Source organism: Taudactylus pleione, unplaced genomic scaffold (assembly GCF_031769625.1).
Source record: "Taudactylus pleione unplaced genomic scaffold, aTauple2 ptg000711l, whole genome shotgun sequence".
Classification (NCBI taxonomy): Eukaryota; Metazoa; Chordata; class Amphibia; order Anura; family Myobatrachidae; genus Taudactylus; species Taudactylus pleione.
The window spans coordinates 1,870,419-1,883,428 of NW_028285113.1; the positions used below are offsets into that span (position 1 = coordinate 1,870,419).

Sequence of the window (13,010 nt, forward strand, 5' to 3'; positions counted from 1 at the left end):
TATACATCCCGGCGCCTGCGACATTTGCATATTTCTGCACAGCAGCTGAGTGCGCTATCACAGCTACAATTGCGTTAGCGTACATATCTGAATCAGGACCTTGGTAGATTACAAGCTTGGAGAGAGATAAAGTGGAAAGAGATAAAGTACCAACCAACCAGCTCCTAACTGTCATTTTACAGGCTGTGTTTGAAAAATGGCAGTTAGGAGCTGATTGGTTGCTACCTTATCACTCTCCACTTTATCTCTCTCCAAGGCGTGATACATCTTCCCTTTCAAGTTTTGATAATTCTCCCCTTAGGGGAGAGCAACACCCAAATCACTTTAAGTGGAGACTTAAGGTACCCAACCATCAGCGATGGATTGCCATGATCCTGCGATGCTGCAACCCGGCATCGCAGGATCGCAGAAAACCAACTTGTTGGATTTTCCCGAATTGACGATCGCGATCAAAAAATGATCGTGATTGTCTAATCGGGGACATTTAACATGTAAAATTTCAGCGATCCTGCGACGGAACGCTGAACATCGATAGTGCAGGGTGGAAACGCCTTTCTGATTGCATCGCAGGATCGCGTCAATCCATCGCAGATGGATGGGTACCTTTACTGTATCAAATCTTCTAAATAAAACGACAAATACAACTATAGGTGTTTCCTATAGCAACCAATCAGATTATATCTATTATTTTTATAGAATGCACATAACAAATGTAATCTGAATGGTTGCTATGGGCAATGCCTCACTTTTCCACTTTAGAAATAAATCTCCCCCTATACCACTTATGAATATCTACCATTAATGAGAAAAAGGTGTAAACAAAGTTTACATACAGTTTATATAAATTACTATTTATCGTTTGTTGATTATTAAAATCAAACATGTACAAATGTGTATTCCATTTATTTTACAGATACTGTATTGTGGTCTGGAAATGTTCTGATCATGGTATTGCCAGGCAACAGAATACATAGAGGAAGCCTCTGTGATTGACTAACGCAAGTTACTTTTTAATGGTTTCTTCTCTTTAAGTACTATTGCAAATGAGGAAACTCTAGAACATGTAATATAATTAAAAAGTTTGATTTCTCAAACAAAAAAGTCATAATGAACTTGTGCAGAGCAATGAATTGCTTTATTTTCTTCTAATAGTACAGTTTAATTATCTGCATCCTGACCTTTCCAGAGATTTCAGCAATTGCTAAATGGCATGTGGTTTTGCTCATTGCTTCATCCAAAGTTTGCTATACGAGTATGGTTAGTTGTCCGAATTAATTAGTCACTAACAGTGAGGTCGCTTCTAGATGAAAACAGGGGAAGCAAAGGACACAGATAAACTGTGATTATATCCGACTAAAAGCAACTTTTATATTCTAACAAATTTTAAAGAGAAGCAATAAAATGTGTTTTGTGCATTGTTTTCTCACAAGATCGATTGTATCAGTGGCGACTTCTCAGCATGTTCTAAAGCCTGACAATTACAAAAGGAACTATGACAATGCAATGTATCAACTGTGCACTTTTTATTATTTTATATCATTCATCCGGGGGTCGTCTCTTACTCTCCCATGTTCCCCCAAAATGGCATTCACCAAGTCCTACTTGCCTATTCTCCAGGAGACACCTGAATCTCGGATGGCTCTTCCGGCTGCCCAGAAAAGTGGGCAAGCCTCCTGGAGCCCCCACACATCCTCCTTGTGCTGCCCACTTGCCGAGCGATTTTCAGGAGCCTCTCAGCAGTTTCGGGAGAGTAGGCAAGTATGGGCACAATTTGTTATGAATTGTGTCCTCATGTGCCACCCACCGCTTTACAACACTGGTAATGGCGTCATTTTATAGCAGGGGATTGAGCCATGTTTATGTAATCATGCTGTCATGTCCTCTGCACTGCCCACTTCTGCCCTCCACGCAAGAGGAGAGGGCAGCCAGGAAGCAAGTAAGTATGTACTAAGTGATAGTGCATAGTAAAACAATCCTTTACAGGAAAGGAAAGATTGTGGTATAGCTCAAGATTGAAGCCTTGTACAAGATTGGCCCTACCAGTATAAGACTCTTTCCCAGGGTGTAGTAGGTATTAAATCCTGACAGCGGCAGCCCGGCAAGGGTGAAAATCCCGATCGTCCCTAAGGTAAGTATCGCTAACCTAATTCCCAAATTAGGGGTGCCTAACCCTAACCTTCCCCCCAGTGCCTAACCCTAATCCCCCATCTAAGTGCCTAAACCTAACCCCACCCTTCCCCGCTCCCTAAACCTAAGTCCCCCCGGGGTGCCTAACCCTAACCCCCCCTTCTACTAGCCTAACCCTAACCTCCCGGGGGGGTGCCTAATCCTATGTCCCCCCCGGGAGCCCTAAACCTAACTTTCCACCGTCTGTGGCTGTCCGTGCCCGGTGCCCGGCGTCACTTCGATCGGGATGCCGGGTGTCGGTCTTCCGGCGTCTGGCTAATGACAGGCGTCTAGATTTAGATGCCTGTCATTGGTACCACGCCAGGATTAGAACGTCTGGAAGCCGGCAGTCGGGATTTAGACCGTCGGCTTCCAAACTACATCCCCTTTCCCATTTCATATGAAGCCTGAGAAGGCAGCATTCTTGTAATTTCTAGGATCCCACTAGCTCAGACTGCCACCAGTACTCAGTGTACTGTAGCTCTGATAGTAGTGACAGCTGTAACAACAACCAGACCAGGGTCTTATTAGCATGCCTAGGGGAGCCTACAGTATACTGCACTGCCGGCCTCCCTATTATGCAACTTTATTCCACTTACACAGTTCAGTTCAGATGTTTTTTTGGGCGTGATAATTAATGAGCGCCCAGTTTGATATTCAATTGTTCTGGGCGCACATCAATTATCGCCCTCTTTGCCGACTATCTGACAAGATTTAGCCGTGTAAAATGGCTAAACCCATCTTAATTTCTGGTTAAGGCACGCTATCTGCGGTTAGCGCGCCATAACCAGGGTGTTCCAGACACATTTCTGCTCGCACCCTCCTGAGTGCGTGCAGAAATGCTGGCACCAGCGGCTATCGTGCCCTGACAGAGCAACAATTGAATTGCTCTGTCGGGCGTCTTAAAAAAAAACAGCCGCCGGCAGAACATTTGAATCGCCCCCGTAGGATTGTAATGATAGGGAGAGAGGGTTATGGCTATTTATTTATAAAGGTCAAAGCACCGTTCATGCACTTTTATATTTAGAAATGCATTAAATTAATCATACAAAACATTTTGACATTTGCTGTTGGCTCTGGTACGACCACTGCAAGTCTGGTGTATCTAGAAAATAAAAGCATCTGCATTTTGTTTATATTTTGATCAAAACATTTAAGCTTGCAGCTCTTTGTCAAAGGATCCCAATTCTTAGCAAGTTCCTACACTAGAATATACTGTATGTTTAACACAACATGAAATTGCAGTTTAATGCACCCACCTCTCAGGACGGGCACATCTATAATGGGTGCAAGGTGTATGGTGAACATGGGCCCCTGGGTCCAAGAGGGCAAGTTCCACAACACATCACAAGCGTTAGCCTTTTTTGTTATTGGTAGGTCTGAGGTCCCAGGTCAGTTTAGCATGGAGTCTACAGGATACATTCCGGACTAGAGGTCCTTCTTCAAGCACAGATCTGTTATGGAACTTGATTTTATCCGGAAATTGGCCAAAACCATCGGTTCACACACACCACTGTCCTGTTATGGTATGGAATCGAGGAGATTTTATATATATATATATATATATATATATATATATATATATATATAAAATAAGCTTTTTATTTTTATTTCTATGTTATGTTATTATGTTTATGGTGTATATTTGTTTTTAATAATTGTGAGTTTCTGCAAATAAATGTGAATAATTTTTATTAATCACTTTGTCCCAATAATATCTTTTTGGGGTAAATTACAACGTAAACTCTTCCATTTATTCACATCTATCACCAATGAGCACCAAGTGAAATTTACTAAAGAATTGTTTAAGACAGGTGACAAGTCTGACATTAAGAGGGGAGATTTCTCAAACCCACTAAAGAGGACAGTGGAGCCATTACCCATAGAAACCAATCAGATTTTAACTATCATTTATCTAGTACATTCTATAAAATGAAAAGTAGAATCTGATTGGTTGCTAACTAAACTTGTCCTCTTTAGATGGTTTGATAACTCTCCCTCTGAATGAGTGACATTATGTCACCCATCCAGTATTTTAGTGTCCCTACATCCTTGCGCCCAAAAGACTGCTTAGGTGATCTACAGTAAGTGTTAGTGCCGGAGTTCTAATGTTTCATGACTATTCTTAAAACATAATCATAATAATAATAATAATAATAATAATAATAATAATAATAAAAAAAATATAATAATAATAATTACAATAATAATACTAATACTTTTAATAATAATAATAATAATAATAATAATAATAATAATAATTTTAATAATAATAACAATAATGTGCCCAACTTCTAATTTAGTTAGAAGTCTTCTCAGATTTCTCTGAATGGTATAGAAGCCTCATGAGTTGGTCACAGAACTCTTTGGTAGGGAGTGCATTATCCTATTAAATTGTATAGCTTACATGTTTATTTTTGGATTCATCCTGCAATATTATGAGAATGTATCTCCCTTCCCCTCAGGTCTGTTGGCACCAACCTACTGCCAGGGTGCAGTAAGCAGGAGTTATTTACAGAGGCAGCCTTAGTGGTTGACCAGATGGGCTTGTAGGCTCATGTGTCTCCAGTGTGCCAGATTCAATAAATAAATGTTTTGTTCACATCTCCGATGCATATGTTTTTTTTTGCTGTATTGCAAATCAGATGCTCACTTATCATAGAAAACAGACAGCAGCTGGGATATATAGATGCAGACAGAGACTGTGTAATGTACAGTAGCACTTGGCTTTTTTGTTTCTTGTATAACATTATTTATCCTGTACAGGATGCATGTGACATGGAAAGCCTTAGCGGGACGCTGACATTTTATCGCATCACGCCATCCATGCATTACCATTTCACCTGATGTTACCATAATGTATCTTCTTAATGGTTCTTCTTGGAAATGAGCGGGTGCGGTTCCATTAAAACCGGACCCACCCGAACTTCGTGATTGAGCTCGGAATCCGGGTCCGGCTTAGGTTTTCCCGCTGGATCCCATAACGAGGCAAAATGTCATCATCCCAATGTCGGATTCTCACGGGTTTTGGATACTATAAAGGTACCCGGTCATCGGCGCTATTTCACTCCGGCTGTGATGAGCGAAGAGAACAGATGTGCTGTATCTGTTCAGTGGTGCTGTGTCTGTCCAAGGGTGCTGTGGCTGTCCAGGGGTGCTGTGTTTGTCCAGGGCAGGGGCTGCTGTGTCCATCAAGAGTTGCTGTGTCCATCCAGGGGCTACTGTGTCCATCCAGGGGCAGTGGCTGCTTTGTCCATCCAGGGCAGGGGCTGCGGTGTCCATCCAGGAGCAGAGGCTGCTTTGTCCATCCAGGGCAGGGGCTGCTGTGTCCATCCAGGGGCTGATGTATTCATCTAGGGGCTGATGTGTCCATCCAAGGGCAGTGGCTGCTGTGTCCATCCAAGGGCTGCTGTGTCTATACAGGGCAGGGGTTGCTGTGTCCATCCAGGGGTTTCTGTGTCCATCCAGGGGTTGCTGTGTCCATCCAGGGGCAGGAGCTGCTGTGTTCATCCAGGGGTGTTCTGTCCGTCCAAGGGTGCATACTGTAAAACAAAATAAATGCTAATAATGTATTTTTTTTGTGCTGTACTCCAATGTACTATAGATATATATTTTTTTACTGTGTCAATGCCTGTCAGACCACAGTGTAATATTCATACACGTATTTTGAAACTATAAGTCGTAGTGCAGTGTAATATTCATACACCGATTGTGACACTGTAAGTGTAACCACAGTGTAATATACACATATTGTGACACTCTAAGTGGAAACGAAGTGTAATATTCAACATGTATTGTGATACTGTAAATGGTAACGCAGTGTATTCATAAAAAATATTGTGACACTAAGTGGTAGCGCAGTGTTTTATTCATTAAAAAAATGTGACACTGTAAGTGGAAATGCAGTGTAATATTCAACACATACCTGTACTGTGACACTGTAAGTGGAAATGCAGTGTTATATTCAACACCTATTGTGACACTGTAAGTGGTAGCACAGTGTATGCATTAAAAATATTGTGACACAGAAAGTGGTAGTGCAGTGTTTTATTTATAAAAAAATGTGACACTGTAAGTGGAAACACAGTGTAATATTCAACACATACTGTGGCACTGCAAGTGGTAGCACAGTGTATTCATAAAAATAATTGTCACACTGTAAGTGGTAGTGCAGTCTCTTATTCATAAAAAATATTGTGACACTGTAGGTAATTGATACTGCAGTATAATATTTTAAATCGGTACAAATTGAAGTGTGTGCTGTACCCCACTTTGTTTGTGTTTGTTCGTATGGAAAACGATCTGTTGAGAGGAGAGTAGGAACCACATACTAGTCCTGGAGCTGCAGCTAGTGCCACCAGCCATGACGATACTAGTCCGTCTACGACATTTTACTAAAGCAGATACCCAAGGACATACAGGGCTTAAGTCAGGGCATCTAAAATGAAAGAAGCAATCTTTTACATTGGTAAATAAAAAAACATCAAAAGGAAAATTAGTTGCTGAAAGACATAAAATTGGCAATATGCCTTTCACCACACGAAGCGGCAAGGAAAGGCTAAAGCCTTGGCATTTAGTTGTGACTGGTGGTTCTGCATCTTATCATGATGTAAGCCCTCCCTGTAGACATTTTAAAAAAATGAAAATTGTTAAGGCACAGGAACCAACTGTTATCTTAGAAATGTCAAAAGTCCCTGAGGAGAGTCTAAGTGTGTCGGCAGGTGCCATGTGTGAGCCTGACCTTTCCAAAACTGTAATCGGAGAGGAGCCTTTTTCCACCACTTGTGTATCCTCTGCAAATGTCAACAACATACTGACATAGAAATAGAGGATGCTTCGGTGGAAGTGCAGCAGGATGAGTATGATATTTGTATAGCTGACGCTAATAAGGATTTTGATGATGAGGATGCTGATGATGTTGTTGATAAGGATGTTGTTTGTGGAAATCAGGACCCAGTGGAAACAGTTGTTACCCAGGATAAGGAAACAACTGGGCATAAAACAAAAATATCCACTTCTTATGTTTGGAATAATGTCTACCCAAATCCAGACAACAATTGTAAAGCCATCTATACCCATTGTCATGCCAGAGTAAGTAGAGGTAGGCACCTTAACCATCTAAGAACCTCGTCCCCGTTATATCATCTACAGTGCATCCATCAAAAGTGTTTGCAAAATTCGAAACTTTGGCTAAAAATGTAACAACAAGCAGTCCAGCATCTGCTAGCTCCCTTCTCTCTGTTAGATCCAGGCACCTGGTATCTTCACCACCAACACTTTCATCAACAACATCCTCAATCATGATCGGAACTAGTCCTGCATCCAATTTGATAAGGCTAACTCAGTCCTCCCCTATCCTGGATTCCTCAGAAGAATCCTTGAGTGCTACAACTGCTGCTGCTGGGAGTGCATCTTCATCCTAGAAGGGGATCAGGAAGACTACTAGTAGTAGTTCAAAAAAACAATTGACTATTAAACAGTCCTTTGCAGGGGGGAGCAAATATAACAGCAGTCAACCAGTTGCACAGCAGATCACTGCTGCCATAACATCTATGCTGGTATTAGATGTGCATCCATCAGATCTGTTGGTAAGGAAATTGTCAGTTCAAGTGGCATGTGATGCAGTGATGGCTCCTCCTTCAGTTTCTCCAGCAAGTGCGGGTGCCAGCAAAATACTAAACTTTCCCCAGAAAAGTTTGCAGTGATGCAGATGAGTCTGTCACAATTGGTGTCTGCGAGTTACCTGTCTCAGGTGGTGATCGGGTTTCAACGGAGGCCGGCATGACTGGAATCACAGATAATGTAAATAGCTCTATTTACAAGACTTGGGTAGCAGTGAAAACTGCCTTTGATGATAAATGACAGGAACTGGAGGGACCGGACTGGGACCGGCAGGAAGACTTGTTGAATTTAACTGACGAACTAAGAACTTGACTCTGGACTGGAACAACATGGACTGAACTGATGAGCTTGGAACTTGACTCTGGACTGGAACAACGTGGACTGAAGGGAAGTCAGGTAATGCTGAGACGAGGGCTAAACAGGGTAATCTGGAATACTATGACAAAGGCTAGAACTCAGGTGCAGGCTGGACAGGATAATTGGAAATAACAGGTTTCAGGAAGGATTGGGTAGGTTTGGGAATTTGCAGGCTGGACAGGATAATTGGAAATAACAGGTTTCAGGAAGGAATGGGTAGGTTTGGGAATTTGCAGGCTCAGGGAGGGAATAGGTAGGTAACAGGGGCAGGAGTTGATCCACAGCAGGAAGCAAGGCAGGGTAACACGATGCAGGTTTACAGAGTGCCAGTGACCAACCAGGAGTAGGACTAGCAGCAGAGCACAGGCCATCTATTGCTGTAACAGGACGTCTGGATGCCAGGTATTACTGTAGCAGGTTTTCGGGATGCACCAGAGGTTGCTGTCAGCAGGCTTACTGGATTGCCAGGCTTGGCTGTAACAGGTTTTCTGGAAGCACCGGGGGTTGCTGCCAGCAGATTTACTGGATTGCCAGGTACAGCTGAAACAGGTTTTCTGGATAGCGCCAGGGATTGCTGTAGCAGGTTACAGGGACAGACTTGAATGCATGAACCATACACAACGGGAAGACGAGATGTTCAGGCCCAGAATGCTATCAGGAGAGGATATATATACCATGGGTCTGGCAGCAATTGGTGGATACGGACAGGTGGTCTGGTAGTAGCATTCTGAGTGGTGGAAGGCACAACATGCAGAGGGATATTCATCTCTGCAGCTCTGAGAATCAGAACCACACCTGTGATTCCAATCAGGGCTAGCAGTGCTCACAGACAGAGGAGAGGCCAGGTGCAATAATCAGAGCAAATCCTCCAGGCAAATTACACACACAGATCCATGGGGAAGCTGACAGGGGTAAGTCTCAAGGCAAAAAGGTGACAACTAGACAGGGTCGTGACAGAGTCAACACAACCAAGTTTTGACATCTGGTCGGGTCTAAAAGAATTGTCTACAATTAATGAGACCCCTGCCATGACTCCATCTGATATGGTCACCATTCAATATTTTAATGATAGCATCCAAACTGACATGTCAGACAGTCCATTTGACTACTGGCAGGATAAAAAGGCAATTTGGAGGCCCTTGCACAAATTGGCTTTGCTTTACTTGAGCTGCCCACCCTCCAGTGTGTACTCATAAAGAGTTTTCAGCACAGCCGGGAACCTTGTCAGCGATCGGCGTAGGAGGCTACTTCCTTAAAAATGTGAAAAATTAAATACAAATTCCACAAAAATGACCTTAATCGCCAATTATGGGCAAAAATTACAGAGGCACCTGAGGCTGTAATGGTGGATTCCAGCGGGGACAAATTAATATTGTGTGAAGATGATGAACACATTGATGATGAGGGTGAGGAATTGGATGATGATGGTGACATCTTGCCTCTGTAAAACCAGTTTGTGCATGGAGAGATTATTGCCAGCAATGTCAGCTGCCCATTGGTAGCTTGTTTTGTGGGGGCCCAAACAAACCAATTGCTTCAGCCACAATTGGCAGTCCCTGTCGCTGAATTGATTGGTTTGTTAAACTGTGCATGTCCTATATAGAACATAGGGGTGGATGGAAGGGCCCAAGGATAATTCCATCTTGCACCTACTGTATTTTCTTTGCATTATGTGCTGTTTGGGGCATTGCTGTCTGACATTTATAATTTTATAATTTATGAATGTCCAGAAATTGTTATGGCTGCAGACAGCATCTCCTGCATGCCCCTTTAATTAAAAAAAAAATCTGAACCACCAAGTTTATGGGATGGGCAAAACATTTTTAATTGTTTCCCCCAACCTGTTTACCCAGGACCCTGGTGAATTGATAGGCTGTTATGAATAACAGTTCAGCTCAATAAAGCCTGCCCCTTCTGTATGTAGGTGACTTTAAGCGGAATAAATGGATAATGGATAATGTAAATGGTGTGTGTCATGAGAGAGACCAGAAATATGATCAGCAGCACAGAGCATCTTCCTGCCAGGATGTGTGCAATAAAGTGCAATTTTGTTTAATGCAAAAATTAGTTATGTATATTGGTCACTCTCATTACATATTGTCACAACCTGGGTCTGTTTTCCTTGCCACCAAGCCACTTACCTATTCTGCCAGCGCTCTCTGTCACATCCTGGTCATACAGGCTGCAGTATTTCCCAGCCTGCTAGACCTCAGACAACATCAAAGCCTGTGCTAAAGTTCTGTGATGACAAGTCCCGATCAGCTGACTGCAGCATCCAATTGAGTGACAACCTGAGCCTCCCTGTACCACCTGACTCGGTTCAGCCTATCCTGGGGAACCCAGGAGTATAAATTCCAGCTGCTAACTCTACCTAATTGCAAGTACAATGTCTAACCTCAGTCTCTACTGAGTAAGCTATGCTGTGCTCCTATTGCATTCCTGCAGTTTTGTTCCTGTTTGCTGCACAAATTACTGCAAGTGTTCTAAACCTGTGGCAGCTATTCCACTGGTTGCACAGGTAATCTCAGCCTGTTCCAGTTACCTGAACCAGTACCACACCTGTGTATATACCATCCATGCTGCACAGTGAGTTTCTGCTGGTTTCTGCTCCATTGGTGCCGTTCCTGGTATCACTATCCACTACCCATTCCGGTGTTCGGTCTGTATCTAGTCCTGCCACCATCTGAGTGCTCCTGGATCCTGGACTACAGTGACAACCCAGTTTGAGCCTGGTAATTACTTTGCCAATATTTACCACTCCAGCATTCTGGTTTACAGATACAAATAAGAAGAGTGTTATTATATGTTATCTACAGTAACAACCCAGTACCAGCCTGATCAATCTACTGCTGCACTCTTCTCTGCTATACATACCAACTTGTCTCCAACACTGAAGTCCCTGGTGGTCTAGTGGGTATGATCCGGCATTTCTCCACCAAGACCCGAGTTCGATTCCCGGTCAAGGAAGGTTCTCTACCTCATGTCAGGAGGTCTCCTCAGGCCTGCCAGATTTCTCTCCACTCCTCCAGACACCCATATAGACTTTTCTCAGACACTGGGTTCACAAACAAATACAAGTCTGACACATACATACTTACATGTTACATACAGTGCGTAAAGCAGGCTGAGGTAACCTGAGGCATGCCACCTGTTATTGACAAATAACTTACAGTAGGCTCAGCAAACTTCACAGATGCTGGGAGTTCTAGTTCAGCCCGACAGCTACAGGCTTCTTTCCTCTGATGTAAACAGCAAGTGGTACCATTATACCTAACAACCTCCCTGAGCACAAAGTATACGTCTGTTTAAAGTGTGTACTAGCAGCACCTCCACAAGCAAGGCCACCACATTTCTATTAGATATATAAAAAACCTCCTCCAGATCAAAGATGTCTTTCATAAATGGAAGAACTTGATACTACATTGATCTTCTCTCATAAATTTTTTTTGGATTCAAACAATAATTTATTTACTGTTAAAAGTACTTGCAGTGGCGTAAGTCACACGCATGTGCACAATAGCGCATCACTAAATGTAAACAAAAAATAACTCGAACAGTAGAAGAACAAAACAGAAGATATTGACAATCGCTGTTTCCTCTCGAACCCCCCATAATTTCCACCACCATAATTTCCACCACCTTATTCAGTGGCAGCAGCCTGTACAATGTCCTGAATGTGAATGGGGAGTGTCTCCAAACTTGCAGCTCAGAATCTCATACATGCAATCATCACTGCAGGACCCCAATACACTGGGAGAGATCTTATCTTTCTCAAACTGTAAAGCATCTCTGAAGAATTGGTAAGCACCGTGATTGTGTTTGAACACTGTAAGGGCAACTTTCTACATCTGAGTGTTGTTTGCCATCAATTGTAAGATTTGTACTAGGAATTTCCCCAATCCTTTCCTGCGGACATGGATCTCCAACTGCACCTCATAACAATAAAGGACCTCATCCCCACAAACAACATCAAATCTGAAGTGCACAAAAGCAAGAGGCGCAGAATGCTTATCTCTGGCAATAAGGTATGAAGCACGCTCATCTGCCTGCTCTTCACACTTTTCCCGCTCCATACTTCCCCACTCACTCTGTTCATATAGCAGCTGCATATTTGTCTTTGTTAAATTCAAATACCCAGTCTAGAGTCTTCTGGTCCAAATCTGTTACTCTGCAGCACTCTACGGACAGATTCAACCAATTTCTGACAAATTTTTTAAAGACTTGAAATGCTCCTAAAGGGTCACCCAGCTGATTGGCCACTTGCATCTTGGCACACACAACTGCCATTGCAGCACATTTCTCTTGGCGTTTTTTTTTCTTTTGCCCGTACAGACTTCCTACCCATGATGCAGCTGATGATGTAATACTCTGAAGTACGGTCTGGTTCGGTGCTGGAGGGGGTGAAGAAGCTCATACATTTAAAAAAAAAAAAAAAAACATTAAAATAAGTTAAATACTAATCTATACTTCCGTCTTTTCCCTGTCTTCAGTCCATAAACATATTCTAACTCCCTTGGGCCTCTGAACTAGTTCTTGATTAATGAAAAAATTATTGGTTTTTAAACTTCCTAGGGGTCGTATAGTTTATAAAACTGCTATCTTGTCTACAACTGCAGTGCCACTCTCTGCCATGGTGGAAGCTGAACTGCCACATGTTAGTGCTGCCCACTCCTGTCGCTTAGCTTAGCTAGCTGGATGCAACCTTTTAGCCTAAACTGGATGAAATCAATATTGTGAGCTGTGAGGTTGTCAAAATTGCCTTGAAATCTCTTGGAAACAAATGTTATTGAGGTCAATAATACTGTAGGAACAAAAACAGGCCCAAATTATGTGATTTTAGCTGTTTTTAAGATTTTTTAGGTAAA

At 42.5% G+C, this 13,010-nt stretch overlaps 1 pseudogene; it reads right to left on the bottom strand.

The window, feature by feature from the left end:
* Window positions 1-11,789: 11,789 nt before the first annotated feature.
* On the bottom strand, window positions 11,790-12,490 carry LOC148477444 (N-alpha-acetyltransferase 40 pseudogene; annotated as a pseudogene).
* Window positions 12,491-13,010: the final 520 nt, after the last annotated feature.